Genomic DNA, 5,562 nt, shown 5'->3' with positions numbered 1-5,562 from the left:
AGTACCACTTTCTTATGTAAATTTTATAAACGCAAACTCCAACGACTAAAAAACAGCAATAGAAGGATGAGCGATTAAAAAGTATTCACAGTTGCTAATTGAGCGATTAAGCGACACTCACAATAGCATCGATAATCGATAATCGCTTAATAGTCGTTTATCTACTGCCAGCCGACACCCGCAATAGGGGTGTATGTTTAACCGGGGATTAGCGTTAACCAGACATTGAGTAACCGGCCCTTAGTGTTTTCCATCACATCCCGCCATCTTTTCTCTCTCACTCTTGGCTGGAATATAATTAAAAATGCCGAAAATCAGCAGAAAACCTAAGCAAATAAAGGTAGTGGATGAAATTCATTCCTTTTATTCGCATATTATTTTTTTTATTTTTTTTCATTATTTTAGTCATGATCCAACTACACAAGATCTGACAAGATGAAGCAAAAGAAAGAAGTAATCTTCTGGCTGACGTTTGTAATTTCGGCGCCATGTTATTTTCTTTGAAAAGAAAACAAAGAAAATGAAGACTCCTATTGTTAACGATAATGTATCAAAAATGTGCAATTGTACCAAAAATGCCAACACTGCTCTGAACTAGCGATAACGAATTGCTAGTGTGCACTGAACTTTTTACACATATTTTGTATGGCAATGCTGTACTTTTGTACATTTAGTATCAACCCTGTTCAATTGGAAAAGTACCAAATTAAAATTAAGGAACAAAAACACAAGAGATTGAAAATAATCTCTTGTCGCGAAATAAAATTGTTTTCTTTCTATTCAAAATTTTCGTTAAAGTGAATTTTATTTATTTACAAACATTGAAAGATCGTGTGTAACACAAATGAACATATAAAGTATGCTATAGTAAAAAAGATAAACAAGAATAAGGAAGTAAAAAATTTTCTTCATCCAATTTTTGCTTTGCGGGAAGTGTGAAGAGGGATTTTTTCATTTGTCATCGTTTGCAACGCGAGTGGAAATTTAATTGAAAAGTCCGAAGAAATTCATGTCTGCGAGGTCACAAATATACAAGTAAATTATAAAAAATTGGAAAACTTTAAAGTTTTTAAGAATTAATGGTGCAATTAGTTATCAGGAATAGACTCACATATGTAGCTCAAAGAAACTGGCGGTTTGTGGCCAGGGCGAGCGTTGTGAAACCTAGTGCGTTCAATCAATCACTGCAACGCATTAGGAAATAAAAGGGATAAAACGAACCAATCCCAAAATCTACAAAAATAAACGTGGTTATGAATTCAAAATCATATGCACATATATTTCCGAAGAAAAGTGTGAGACCTGCGTGCATTAAATTGCCTGTAACCATTGGTGTGTGTGTTTGTTCCACCTTTGTGCCAAGTGCAATGACGCGTGTATCTTCGAATTCATACCAGCGATTACATATTTAGCTTGGTGTTAAAATTCTTGATTGTCTAATTATCCAAACAAAAAATCTAACCTAAATTAAATATCTAAAACCAGAAAGTTTGCCACTGCAATCTCATCGAGCATATAGCACAATGTAAAGCCAATAATTCGGCCTTGGTGGGGAATGTATTCGCATTGCAGCAACTGCAGCTGCAAGTTATATCAAATTTTCAGGGTCAACGCCACGCTACTTATGTGCGTATTTTGTCAAGAAAATTTGAACTATGTTTAATACCAAATATATTTCGTACTCGTATAACATGAAAACAAGTTAAACCAAATAGCTATGGTCAATATTTCAGCGAATGTGAATCAACCGAGGTCATAGCTTAATTTTTTCATACATCTCTAAATTTTCAAAGTTTGCCACATTTTTCTCAAAAGATTGGGGTGTTCACAGTTCGTTCCAAATTGTGTCTGAAAATGTAGACGTCTACATTTTGAGACATCTTTAAGCTGAAATTAGTCAAGAACGTAAACCTACCGGTACGTAAGCCCGAGTCAGCTGACACGATCTGTCTTACCAAAGCGCCATGTAAATGAAAACTCAACACCGCAGAATTTTTCTGTAGTTGTAGCCCGTAGCGCAGAAATCTGCGGAATTTAGATTTTTCCGTGTCAGCTGATTTCTCCTACTTTAGATGGTTGCCACTTCGTCAGTTTTACAGATGGTAAAAAAGTTATAAGTTCCTATTCAAAATATGTTTAAAATATTTGAAATTTACTATTGAATAAGGTTTTTGTTGAAAACTAAGTAGTTTGTATTTAGCTAAAATCTATTATAGCACGAAAAATTGTAGTTGATAGGTTAAGTTTATGAAAAGGCATAGATGAGTGGCAACAGTCTAGTAAGCAATACTGAGGGCTCCAGTAATCGACGAAATTCTGCGTATAAAGACTGCGTTTAAGTATACGTTCTGCGTTCTCGACTAATTTCAGCTTTAGCATCAAACTGTGAGCACCCCTTTCTAGCAGTCGTCGCAAAATCGTCTCAAAACTTTGCTGGTGTTGCCAGACATTTCTTCTTTGCGTGCTTTTTTATATGTCGCCTTTCGATTTTGTTTCTGAAAAATTGTAATTATTTAACTTAATTACCAATTCCTAATATTTTTTATTTCCTTTCCTTGATTTATTTCTTTTCATCAGAAATTGCGCTCAAATTAAATGCAAATATAGAAAACGTGCCCAATAAATAAAAAAAATGCGATTAGTATTGCCATAGTGCAACCCTGCTGCGAGGTTGCAAAATGTAGACGTGTAAAAAACATACCTTTGAGTGTGACAAAATGTAGATGGCGTCGTTTTCCAATTTTGTATGCGAAACAACAACACCACAGATTTTACGGTTAGAAAACGTCTTAAAATGTAGACGTCTACATTTTGAGACACTATTTGGAACGAACTGTGAACACCCCAGATGTAACATTTTGCCATTTCTAACGGCGCGTTTACATTGAACAATGCTGTCAAGTCAATGAAAATACATAAAAGTTAGTTGTCAAAATTGTTCCAATGGAAAATAATGCATGCATTACCTAGGGTTTACACCGGACAATACTGTCATGACTATGAAGATATACGTATTAGTTGTCAAAATGGTTGCAATGGAAAAGTATGCATGTATTAGTGAAAAAGTGTGCATGTATTGCTATTGTCATGACAGTATTGTCCGGTGTAAACGCTAAGTTAGTGAAAAAGTGTGCATGTATTGCTATTGTCATGACAGTATTGTCAGGTGTAAACCCTAAGTTAGTGAAAAAGTGTGCATGTATTGCTATTGTCATGACAGCATTGTCCGCTGTAAACCCTAAGTTTTCCATGCATGCCTTTTTGACAACTAATAGGTATATCTTCATTGTCTTGAGAGAATTGTCCAATGTAAACGCGCCGTAACTTACTTAGGGTTTACACCGGACAATACTGTCATAACAAAAGCAATACATGCACACTTTTTCAATAATACATGTATACTTTTCCATGCATGCGTCCACTAATACGTATATCTTCATTGTCTTGACAGCATTGTCCAATGTAAACGCGCTGTTAGTCAAAAATGAAAAATAACAGGTTTTGTTTTCGCGCTGGGCTATTAAATGGTCTATGAGGTTGTTCACACTTGGCTGGTTATCACGTTATCTGGTTTAAAATTATTATTCTGTAGTGTATTTTAATGATGTAAACTGAATAAAAAATATAACCACATAACCAGACAACCTGATAACCTGATAACCAGACAGCTGTGAACAACCTCAATGTGTCTGGGAATAAAATAGTATTACGGAAACTGCAAACAAATTGTATACGCTTCCTCTGATATTGGCCTTACATTTCAGGGCCTTTAATTAGGTATTCTTCATAGGGGATTAATTTTGAAACTGACAACACTGTTTTAACCGATGAACAATGCACGACGTTTGACACGAGCAAAGCACGAAACGAGTGAACGGGCTGAATATTTTCCTTTTTGTAGCTTTCCTTGACGAGGAGTTAAAAATAAAAATTTCGCAATGGAAGATGTAGCAGAAATAAAAGCAAGAACATCATAATTAAAAGAAAATTCTTTCTGAAAACAAAGAACTTGCCGATTCTTTTGTTAAGTTTGAGTTTTTCCCAAACGCAAAGCGAAAGATACAAGAAAGGAAATTTAAGTGAAGGTACATATAGCAAGCAAAATGAAACATTTTTTGTACATTTAATCGTTTCTCTTCGAGTCAAATGAAAAAAGAAAATTAAAGGCTAGAAACGGAGGTGTGTAGATTTGCAACATATCTATGGGAATTTAGCTGGTATAATTGGAATGCATTAAGTGGAAGGGTGATTACGGAAAAAAGCAAAAGTTAAAGTGGAATGTGTGTAGCTGATTTGCGAATGGGGAAGGGGCAAGAGATAGTGCACTGACTGCTATCCAGAGGGAAGAGTGACTAAAAAAGAAATCTCTACTGGTAGCAAACAAATAAGTGAGCAAACCCATGTACATATGTATGTACACATTTAAAATTTGTGCAAACTTGATGCCAAAAATGTGCTGCATAAAGGAAGTTATACAATTTTTAACTACATGATGATAACGCATTCGATTCCATAAACTTATTAGTTTATTTTTGGCAATGCCCGCCGAGGTGACAGTATTTTGCCGGTAGTATACAACATACTACCGAGGGAATGTTATATAATTCGCAGTTATATCTTACAATGTGGAGTCAATAGATAAAGTCTTTAAAACCCACATATGTACGTCCTGAATGACATAGTAATTAATATATGTACATTTTTTCTCTTTATATCCAGTTACTCCATTATATCTACAAACAACAATTACAATAAAAATATAGTATACTGGTTCGAGGAATTTTTCAAGAAATTAATCGAATTACATTGGCCACGGCCAATCATCGGCTGTAGCAACGTCCTGTTGAAAAGGAGACGACACGCAGAGAGGAAGGATAAAGGAAGATACCGATCGACTTATTTGTTTTAAGGATTTCTACAATATCGTTACCATTTATTGTTCAATAATAACCTAATACTACAAAAACATAGTACTTGGTGGGCTACAGATTTATTGTTAGGTGTTATAAGGATTAAATTACTGGCTTTGGTATCATCTGCCGATTTATATAAAAAATAAACCNTGTTATAAGGATTAAATTACTGGCTTTGGTATCATCTGCCGATTTATATAAAAAATAAACCTGTGCAAACAGAAACAAGTTTCGTGCACATATTTACTTGATATCCTATTTCTACCTTACAACGACTTATTACGCTATCTAGCGAAAGAGGTAGAGAACAAAAACTATTTTTTTGAAGTGAAACATCAAGCGCTCAAGCACTTACTAAAAGCTGATTGTATCAATAACAAGACGGTCAATAGCAACGTAGGCAACAGAGTGGGAGTGGAAGGAGTTCGGTTTTCGGTTTTACATCGTTTTCTGAATAATGAGTCGCCATGAAGGTAATCACCTAAAGTTTGTTAAACTGATAATTTGTTGCTTTCAACAGGGTGAGATGTTGTATGTTGCAACGAATTTCCGAGTATACTTGGCAATGGAGATGCGTTACAAAATACAACAGTCAATTATTTGCTTAAATTGGTATTAATTCCGTATTAAGCAAATAAATATGTATGTG

The 5,562-nt window shown here is 34.8% G+C and overlaps 1 long non-coding RNA gene across 1 annotated transcript; it reads left to right on the top strand.

The window, feature by feature from the left end:
* Positions 1-629: 629 nt before the first annotated feature.
* LOC108382141 (uncharacterized) lies at positions 630-5,010 on the top strand. The gene is made up of 3 exons (XR_001849659.1): positions 630-1,035; positions 3,765-4,085; positions 4,720-5,010. It is a non-coding gene; the product is annotated as an uncharacterized LOC108382141 (long non-coding RNA).
* The last annotated feature ends 552 nt before the right edge of the window (positions 5,011-5,562 follow it).

Source organism: Rhagoletis zephyria, unplaced genomic scaffold, assembly GCF_001687245.7.
Source record: "Rhagoletis zephyria isolate East Lansing unplaced genomic scaffold, Rhagoletis_zephyria_1.1 Rzeph_scaffold_25406, whole genome shotgun sequence".
In the NCBI taxonomy this organism is placed as follows: Eukaryota; Metazoa; Arthropoda; class Insecta; order Diptera; family Tephritidae; genus Rhagoletis; species Rhagoletis zephyria.
Note: the sequence above shows the minus strand (reverse complement) of the source record. Positions and strands in the feature narration are given on the sequence as shown.